Source organism: Pleurodeles waltl, chromosome 4_2 (genome assembly GCF_031143425.1).
Source record: "Pleurodeles waltl isolate 20211129_DDA chromosome 4_2, aPleWal1.hap1.20221129, whole genome shotgun sequence".
NCBI classification, from domain to species: Eukaryota; Metazoa; Chordata; class Amphibia; order Caudata; family Salamandridae; genus Pleurodeles; species Pleurodeles waltl.
In genome coordinates this window covers 1,044,701,614-1,044,712,394 of record NC_090443.1, presented here as the reverse complement: position 1 = coordinate 1,044,712,394, position 10,781 = coordinate 1,044,701,614, and positions in this window count along the sequence as shown.

The window sequence follows — 10,781 nt, the reverse complement described above, 5'->3', positions numbered from 1 at the left end:
CTTGAAGGCTGCTGCACATTTACCTTCACAGCCAGTTATCCCAGTGAATTCCCCTCTTACCACTAGAAAGTCTTTGCAAGGCTAACTCCCCCCTCCTTCCTTCCAGAGTTAGAGAATATTTAGTGTTAAAACAATAGTAACCCTACTCAAGCAGCAACCACTGTTCTTGTCAAGGTGAAACAAAGTAAAACCCCCAAATTGACCTGTGCTCAACCCTCCGGTAGTTTGGCACAAAAACAGGCTGAACATTTAGACAATGTGTAAAGTATTTATGCAGCACACACACAGTATTAAAGTGAAAACAGAATACAAGAAAAAGTCTACACCAATTTAGAAACACAGAGTAAAATGTAATACATTATTTGACATCAAAACAAAAATAATCTAATCAGTAGATTCTGAGTTATGCAGTTTAAAATATTTAGGTAAATATAGTGCTTAAAAGCACACAATGCAAACTGTGGTCATCTGGTTGTGCTAGACCAGAACAAAGTCACAAGTTCAAGTCAACCATGATGGAGCATGGGCCAGACACATGGAGCAAGATGGGCCGCAGAACAAAGTACTTTAAATCCTGCTTGCAAAGCATTGCGAGATCCTATGCTGAGGATGCTTTACGCAGTGTAGGTTCATAGGAACTGCGGTGATGTGATACCAGGACCTGCGTTGAGGAGGCATCGTACTGCAGCAGAGGCGATTCCGATGCAAGTCTGCGAGGTAATGCATTGTGCTGCGTTGGTTCTGCTTGCACCACAGCTGGGCTGGAAGAGCACATACACATCCACTTCCAAAGATCCGGGACTGGGGTGGCATCACTTGGGGGGAAGACTCAGAGAAGGAAAAGTCCAGGTACAGTGTTTAGGTAGTTGGAGCCTTTTATGTCCCGAGGCTCTGATCATAAGGCGAGCCAGTTAGCCTTGGAATCGCTCTGGTGGTCCTGGGTTCAAGATGCAGGACCAGTCCTTCTCACTGATGCAACAGGGCAGCAGCAGGTCGAAAGAGTTGCAGGGCATCAGAGTAGCAGTGCTTCTTGCAACAGAGCAGCACAGCAGTCCTTCTGAGTTTTGTCTGAGGGTTCAATATTTATACAAGGGGCCCACTTTGAAGTATGAGAGGGTTCTGGAGGATTCCATCCTCAAAGGTGTTTGAAATTTCCTGCCTCCCTGCCCAGGTGCCAGCTTGTCTGGGGGCAAAAAAGAGTAGTGTGAACCCCTTTGTGAGTGTTCTGAGGCAGAGCCTTTCTGATGTGCAAGTGTAGTAGGTGACAACTCCTCCCCCTTATCCTTACAGAGATGGCCCATCCTGCCAACAACTATTCCCCTTTGTCTCGGTGTCTGGGAGCAATACACAGAGACCAACTGGCAGCTACACACAGTTATGTGGCCCAGGATACTGTTTGCAGGCACCAAGTAGTTAGGACACGAGAAAGCCAACTTTGTAAACGTAGCATTTTCAGAATTGTGATGTAAATTCCAACTTTACGATTAAGGAGAGCTTTACCTTACAGTTCTTTAGACACCAAACTCAACATTTCTACCTGCTCCAAATTGAAAGTAATCATAAAGGGCCTCATTACAACCCTGGCGGTCAAAGACCGCCAGGGCTGTTTTGGCAATTGTACCGCCAACAGGCTGGCGGTACAATCCTGCCTATTACGACCCCCGGGACCGGCGGTTTACCGCCATGGTTGTCTCAGTGGTTTTAATCCTCCAGGGCAGCGCTGCTTGCAGCGCTGCCCAGGGGATTACGAGTCCCCTTCCCGCCAGCCTGTCGCACGGACGCAACACCGCCGGCTCCATTAGGAGCCGGCTCCCATGTTGCGGCTGACATCCCCCCTGGGCCGGCGCGCGGATACTCTGTTTCCACCCGCTGGCCCAGCAGGGATGTCAAAATGGGGCCGGCGGGAGTGCGGCCGTATTGGCTGCCGCTCGGCGGTACAACCTGAGGCCGCCCACCAAGGTTGTAAAGAGGGCCAAAATGTATTAAGGTAATTTAATGTTACCCAATGGGAGAGGTAGGCCTCAAAGTAGAGTTTTCACTTCCAGAACATGTAAAACTTAAAAGTAACTGTCCTGCTTTTTAAATACACTGCTCTCTGCCATATGGGCTGTTTAGGGCCTAACCTAGGGGTGACTAATATGTATTAAAAAGGGAGGTTTAGACCTACGCAAAAGTCTCTTTTGCCAGATTGAAATGGCAGTTTAAAACTGCACAGACAGGCTGCAATTGAAGGCCTGAGGGATGTTTAAAGGGGCTACTTAAGTTGGCGGCACTATGAGTGCTACAGGCCCACTAGTAGAATTTAATTTACAGGCCATAGGTAGACCAGCGCCCCTATTAGGGGCGGTGTTATGATACACTTTTTTCTATTCAGGGCTACCATCAAAAATCTGGTAGTCCCAAACAGAAAAAAATGAAAAATTACCCCCACACCCTTCTAAAAAACGTCCAGAGAGTAACAATCATGTGTATTTTGATTTTCAAAAACAAGCTCCCACTTTGGAAGTAAGTTTGTGCAAAACAAAACATTTTGCAGAGTGGTTGCATAAAACATGGCAGCTGCTCAGCAAACATGCAACCATATCAGAGGAGGTGCAATGGCAACACTGACAGAATAGAGGTGCCTACTAAACAGGTGGAGCTCCCCAAATATGGTGGTCGGTAATCCACCTGGGTACAGCGGGCATCACTTCTGTCAAATGGCAGATGGCTTGCTACCTACCACATCTCTTAATAGATCATTTCCCTCTCAAGCTTGTGCATGTCTAAATCATCAGTGTGGAGAAGAAACATCAATCTATTTTTTCACCAATCAGAGCTTGCATTAGTTTCAATAGTACATGATATACTTGCCTTTTACCCTACAGCCCCCCACTATCTTTGGTTAGGTTTGCACTATACAAGTACCATGCACATGCATGCAAAAATAAGGCTATGCACTTTGACTGATTCCTGTCAGCACACTCATGTACACATAGGTTGTCCTCATTTTACTATGGCCAAGGTGTAATATTTGTGTATTGTTTTCATTATACAATGTTCTCTGCATTGTTTCTAAACATACTTCATAGCCACCGTCTTGAACTCCAAACTATTAAAGGTGGAGTGAGATGGATACGTATATTGTAATATACCCAATGGTGGTGAGTAGATGCATCTACCACCTTATTGTTAAAATATGATTTGTTTGCAACAAATCAGAAGCTCATAGACAAAGATTATTACAAACATTCAGTCTTTTTGAAAGCTAGGTTTAAAGAGAATCTTTCCAATGTGTTAACCACACAGTAATAAATGGGTGTCATCTGATCACAGCATGAAGAACATTTTGGCAATAAGATTCCATACCAAGTGGGGTTTCATATGAACATTTTGGCAATAAGATTCCATACCAAGTGGGGTTTCATATGAACATTTGCATATCTCCTTCTATGGAGTTCCAGAAGGGAAAAACTGGTTTGTACCCGACACAAAACATTCAACACTTTCAAGAGGGTGCTCCTAATCTTCTGCCGTGATTACAAGCAAAGTTGTTCTTTTTTCATGAATATGTGAAATCTGATTTGACAACAACTTTGTGTGGGGAACCACAGTTTGATACTGGATCTAAAGTTTTCTTGCAGAAGGCACAGTCAAAATGCACACAGTCTCCTTGTGCACCACACATATGCACAATAATATGGCACAAACTCATGGTAATGTGAGATCTCTCAAAGATGGGACACTGCTTGGGTTCACTGAGAGGGTCAGTAGACACCACTTCCGGGGGCAGAGGTGAAATACATGTTCCATGCTAGTTAATTAGCTGTCACCAATACTGCCCATCTCCCCATGGCCTTGTGAGGGGAAAGGAGCCACTCTCAACTACTAGGTGCTGGTAAACTCTAGGTATCCTATTAATCTAACTCTCCCCTGTTGTAGAAATACAATCATTGTGAAGCATTCCCCATATTCTACATCACTCGGCAGAAGAAATCATAGGCGAGGCCAAAGTACAAAGTGGAGGAGAGGCGGCTTCTTCCAGGATGGTGAAAGCCTTTTGACCCAGAACTGCTTGTGCCCATTGGATGATGCCTCAGATGGTGTGTCCATGGTCCAGGACGTCACCTGCAGCCTCGGACGGATGCCCACTGGGGATGCTGCTGATGTCCGATATAGTGGTACCGGCTGGGCACGTGGCGGTGCAGATGGTGGTGCAGGTGGCGGTGGCTGCGGCGGTGGCTGTGGTGGAGATGCTGCCGGTGCTGGCCGTGGTGCAGGTGTCTGTTGTGGTGGAGGGAGACACCATACCGTCTCCGGCAGCCTCGGATGGCTGATCCTTGGGGAAGATGCTGCAGACTGACGTTGTGCAGGTGGCGGTCGTTCCGGCGGTGGTGAGGAAATGGTGGTCACCAGCTCCTCACCAGGAGGCATCGTGCCCTGAGGTGACCTGCCCTTTGTCTTGTGTCCCTTCCCCACCTTGGCAGACCTTGGCAGTCGCTGATGGGACCTTGGCACTGTCCTCTCTGTCTTTGGGTGAGGCCTTGCTGGGTGGGTGGTGCGACTTTCCCCTTCTTGACCTTGGCAGGTGGCATGTCCCTCACATCTGTAGGTCGCACACTGGCAACTCTGACGGGTGCCCCCTTCGATCCACCCGGACTTGCACGGATCACAGCAGACGCAGATGTGGTGGCTGAGGTGCTGGGCTGGGATCTCGACATCCTAGCCCTAGGGGAAGGACGGGGGGGAGGAGTAGGGAAGAGGTCAATGTTAGGTAGGAAAAGTTTTTTAGGCACATTGGGATGGGAAGATGGAGTCGGTGTGGGAGTGGAGGAAGAGGTAGTGGTTGTAGGAGGTGTACGTTTACTGAGTTTGGGTGAAGGTGCATGGGCTGGAGGCTGTTGTGAGGTGGATGGCTGTTGAGTGGGTGTGTGCCTGCGTTTGTGTACTTTGGGAGGAGGGCTCACAGACACACTGGGAGAGGACACAGAGGACGTGTGAATGGTAGTGGGGGTTGTGATTGCACGTGAGCGGTGTGTTGTGATGGGCGCGCTGGTGATGGAGGCAGTGGCTGATGATGTAGTGCATGCAGGTGTGAGTGGAGACGAGACTGGGAGGGAGGTGGAGGACGTGGAGGAGGGGGAAACAGTGGAGGAAGTGGATGCTGGTATGTGTGCATGGGTATGGTGCTTGTGTGAGTGCCTGTGTGATGTGTGGTGCTTATGTTTTCCTGAGCCACTTTTGTGTGTTGATGTGTGTGCATGCTGGTCTGTAGGTATGCTTGGGATAGGCTGAGGTAGAGGGGATTGGGTCGGGGTAGTGGAAGTTGGAGGGGGGAGGCTGGACACAGGGACAATGGCTGCCATCAGTGCTGAGGCCAGAGCCTGAAATTCTCTCTGTTGGGCCACCACGCCAGAATAAATGCCCTCCAGGTATGCATTTGTTAGCTGCACCCTGGATGGCATTTAGAATGGTTGACTGCCCAACAGTGAGGTATCTCAGGAGGTCAATAGCCTCCTCACTGAGGACAGCAGGGCTGACTGGGGCAGGGCCTGAGGTGCCTGGGGTGAAGGAGATGCCCAGCCTCCTAGGTGAGCGGGCACAGGAAACATGCTGAGGGGCTGCTGGGAGGGCGGTATTGGTAGGGGGGTGGCGGCTGTACCTATAGTTGGGGTGGGCACAGAGGTTCCATCAGAGGGAGCTTCCATCAAAGGAGGAGTCGCTGTCGCTGGTATCCCCTCCTGTCCCCGTCTTGGAGCTCCCCTCACCCTCCGTCCCACTGGTGCCTTCACCTTTGGTGGATTCACCCTCATGGGCCATGTGGGATGCAGCTCCCTCCATCGCCGGTGCCTCTGCTCCTCTGCCAGATGATGCTAATGCACACAAGAACAGGGTGACGAAACAAGAAGGGGGGGAAATACAGAGGACACACATGGTCAATACCAGCAACACCACTACCACCGTTGGCGGACACAACACACACTGAGCTGTCCTATGCACTAGACCTTGCCCACTCACTCACTATGGTAGTCACCAGCTCATGGGGTACAATGCCTAACGCCATCACATGCACACCTGACACCCACAGGACCCTGCACACTAGTAGCTGCCCAATTGTACCATTGGTGTAGGGGTGCTTCTGAGCCTGCAGACAAGGGACCTACCCTGGCATGACCGCCCTCGCCTAGGGGTACCCACAGCCCCCCCCCCCCCACCCAGCTAGTTCCTAAAGCGCGCAAAGTCAGCTTTCCGAAACTGTACTCACCCCCTTGTGGCTGCTGTGATGCCCTCAAGCACCCATCTAACTCCGGATAGGCCACCGCCAGGATGTGGAACATCAGGGGGGGTCATGGTGCGACGGGCACCCCTTCCACGTTGGGAGGCCAGCCCCAGCGGGGCCTCTGCCGTCTTCTTGCTCCAGTGGTGCAGGTCCTCCCATCTCTTGCGGCAGTGGGTGCTCCGCCTGTGATAGACCCCCAGGGTCCGCACTTCCTTGGCGATGGCACGCCAAATACCCTTCTTCTGGTGGCCGCTGACCTAGAGGGGAAGGACAGGAGGAAAGTGAATTACTCAACCGTCCGGACCTTCATACTCATTGCCCACCAGTTCCCACCCATGCCCTGACGCACATACACTCACCATCCTCATATGCAGCACTCAGCCCACCCCCAACATGTGCCTTACATCCACACCACTCAAAACAGGCATTGCCCACGCATCATGCTCACAGTGTACTCACGTGTTTGTCCGGAGGCCTGTAGAGTAGCGTGTACTGTGGGAGGACCCCATCCACCAGTTTGTCCAACTCCTCCGCAGTGAAGGCAGGGGGCCTTTCCCCAGACACTGTAGCCATTGTCGCTTCCAGACTCAGGTCACAGCAGCACTTGCAGTGTAGGTCCTCTCCTGTTGATGGTCAGATAGAAAATGGCGGTGATGTCCTCGACGGTGCGTACCATCAGCGCTGGTGTACATCGTCATTGGCTCCTGGAACCCATAGGGCCCAATGATAACCAATGTGGAGTTGCGCTGTGGTCTTCGACCGCCTACCGCAACACTGCACAACACCAGCGCAGTTACCTCATTTCCCCTTGTCCCTTCTCACAAGTCAGGCAGCCGCCATTTCAGGGGTGCACATGGCATGGCACCTAACTGCGGCACAGCACATATTGGCACATATACGGACTCACATTTTCACACAGGGATTCTGTAACATTACTTCAGACACAGTTGTGCTACCTATGTGGTAAATGACCCTCTGCTCACCGTTCTCCCCCATAGGCTACAACTGCAGGGGCAGATGGTGAGTTGGCGGCATCCTCCGGTGTACAGACCCCTGGTGGACCTGTCGACAATGGAAGACAGACACATCATAATCACATACAGACTTGATCGTGCCACAATCCAAGAACTGTGTGCCCAATTGAAGCCAGACCTGATGTCAGCTATCCACCAGCGCACAGGTACACCCCCTCTAGTGCAGGTCCTGTCAGTGCTCCATTTCCTGGCAAGTGGCTCCTTCCAAACTACAGTGGCCATGGCATCTGGGATGTCTCTGCCAATGTTTTCTAACGTGTTGAGCAGGGTGTTGTCTGCCTTGCTGAAACACATGTGCAGCTACATCGTGTTCCTCCAAATGGATGATTTGGCCACAGTGAAAGCTGACTTCTATGCCCTGGGACATTTTCCCAACATCATTGGTGCCATTGATGGTAAATGTGGCATTTCTCCCCCCGCAGAAATGAACAAGTGTACAGAAATAGAAAAAGCTACCATTTGATGAATGTGCAGATGGTGTGTTTGGCGGACCAGTACATCTCTCATGTGAATGCCAAGTATCCTGGCTCTGTGCATGACGCCTATATCTTGAGGACTAGCAGTATCCCTTATGTGATGGGCCAACTCCAGAGGCACTGGGTGTGGCTAATAGGTGAGCCCCAGGTCCCCAACCACTATAAGTAGGTGTCTGGGTATGGGGTTGTCCCTAAGGGTTAGTGTGTGTCTAACAGTTGTCCCTCAGAATTTGCAGGTGACTCTGGTTACCCCAACCTCTCATGGCTACTTACCCCAGTGAGGAATGCCAGGACTAGGGCAGAGGAACGCTACAATGAGGCACATGGGCGAACTAGGCGTATTATCGAGAGGACGTTCGGCCTCCTGAAGGCCAGGTTCCAGTGCCACCATCTAACAGGTGGCTCCCTGTACTACTCACCGAAGAAGGTGTGCCAGATAATCATGGCCTGCTGCACGTTGCACAACCTAGCATTGAGATGCCAGGTGCCTTTTCTGCTGGAGGATGAGCCTGGAGATGGTCTAGTGGCAGCGGTGGAGTCTGTGGACAGTGAGGAGAGGAGGCAGAGGAAGAAGAACAGAACGAACATCATCATGCAGTACTTCCAGTGACACACAGGTAAGAGACTGTAACTCCTCTTCACATTTCAGTATACTTTAGGACATTGTACATGGCAGCCTCTTAACCTCTGTCTATGGACACTGACTGTTCCCTTTGGATTCCCTTTTTGCAGATCTGTGTACCCCATTCTGCCTTCTGCTATGTGTACTGCTGCCCAACAACTGTCATACATTGGTATGAGTAAATGAACATTTACATTGCAATGTGTTGCTAATGTTGTAGTAATACATTTGTAAATGATCAGACTGACTCCAGATTGATTTATGATTAAAGAGTGTTTATTTAGGTGCTAATGGGTATAGGCATATGTGTAAGGGGCTGAGGTGATGGTGGAGGAATGTCCAGTTAGAGTCCAGCCTCTTGGTATCACAGGTGCATTGTCAAAGGGGGCATAGGAAGGGGAGCAATGGTAGTTCAAGGTGGATATGGTGACATAGTGGGACAGAAGGGTGACAATCAGGAGGGTCCTATTTCCTGGCAGGGGTCTTGGCAATGTTCTCGGTCTTCTACCTGGATCGCAGGGACTGTTTGCGGGGTGGTTCTCCTTCTGCAGGGGGTGGGGAGCTGGTGGCCTGTTGGTCCTGTGGTGGGGCCTCCTGTCCACTAGCGCCAGCGGAGGTGGAAGGCTCTTCCTCGGTTTGGCTAGTATCAGGGACCCTTTGTTGAGCCACTGTCTCCCTCATGGTCTTGCTCATGTCAGCCAGCACCCCTGCTACGGTGACCAGGATGGTGTATATTTTGGTGAGGTCATCCATGATCCCCATGTACTGTCCCTCCTGCAGACGCTGGGTCTCCCGAAACTTGGCCAGTACTGTGCCCATGGTCTCCTGGGAATGGTGGTATGCTCCCATGATGTTGGAGAGGGCCTCATGGAGAGTGGGCTCCCTGGGCCTGTCCTCCCCCTGTCGCACAGCAGTCCTCCCAGCTTCCCTGTTGTCCTGTGCCTCTGTCCCCTGAACCGTGTGCCCACTGCCACTGACCCCAGGTCACTGATCGTCCTGGGTTAGTGGGGTTGCCTGGGGTCCCTGTAGTGGTGGACCCACAGCTGATTGACGTGTCCATGGGCCCACTGGGTGTTCTGTGCTGGTGTTTCCTGAGGGGGGAGATTCTGTGGTGGTTTGGAACTGTGGCAGGGGAACCAACTGTCCAGGTGTCCCAGATGGGTCACGCTGGTCATCGTGATCCAGGCGTGCAGAGCTGCTGTCATCACTGTGGGCCTCTTCTGTGGGGGGACTGGATGTAGCTGGCACCTCCTGTCCAGTGACGTTGGGTAGGGGTCCTGTTGGGATGGAATTGCATTGTTATTGTATCTGTATGTGGCATGTTGTGCAATGGGTGTGTTTCCCTGTATAAATGTGCTTGCACTGTCGCCTTGGCCTTGTGTGAGTGGTGATTATGTGGGTTAGTCTCTCTACTGGGCATGCTGTGGTGATGGGTGTCCATGCAGGTCTGTGATGGTTGTCCATGCACTGTGGTGCTAGTGGGGTATACGTGAGGTGTTGGAGTGATGGGGGTGAGGGTAGGGGTAGGAGTTTGTGATGGCATGCAGGTAGGGTGGGGGAGATGAAGTAGTTAAGATTTGACTTACCAGAATCCAGTCCTCCTGCTACTCCTGCAAGGCCCTCAGGATGCATGATCGCCAAGACTTGCTCCTCCCATGTTGTTAGTTGTCGGGAGGAGGTGGAGGTCCACCCCCAGTCCTCTGTACAGCAATCTGGAGTCTTGATACCACGGAACGCACCTTCCCCCGTAGGTCGTTTCACCTCTTCCTGATGTCATCCCTGGTTCTTGGATGCTGTCCCACGGCTTTGACCCTGTCGACGATACTCCGCCAAAGCTCCATCTTCCTTGCAATGGAGGTCTTCTGCAGGGGTGTTCCCTTCCTACCAACCAAGTAGGAGGAGGTATCGCCATCGTCTTCAAAGACTCCATCAGCGTCACCACCTCCACCGAAGACACCCCTCTCGCCGCTGAACACCTGCATTTTCAGATTCGCACCGACCCCAGGACCACCCTCAGAGGATCCCTCGTCTACCGTCCTCCCGGACCGCGCGCCCCTTTCAGCGACGCCATCGCCGACTTCATCTCCCCGCACGCCCTCGCCTCGCCGGACTACATCCTCCTAGGCGACCTCAACTTCCATCTGGAACAAAACAACGACCCCAACACCACCACCCTGCTCGACAACCTCGCCAACCTCGGCCTCAAGCAACTGGTGAACACCGCCACCCACATCACCGGACACACGCTTGACCCTATCTTCTCCGCCAGCAAACACGTCTTCTTCAGCCACACCTCCGCTCTACACTGGACCGACCACAGCTGTGTACATTTCACATTCCGACGCGAGACCCGCCACCTCCGCACTCAACCCATCCCTCGTCGACAGTGG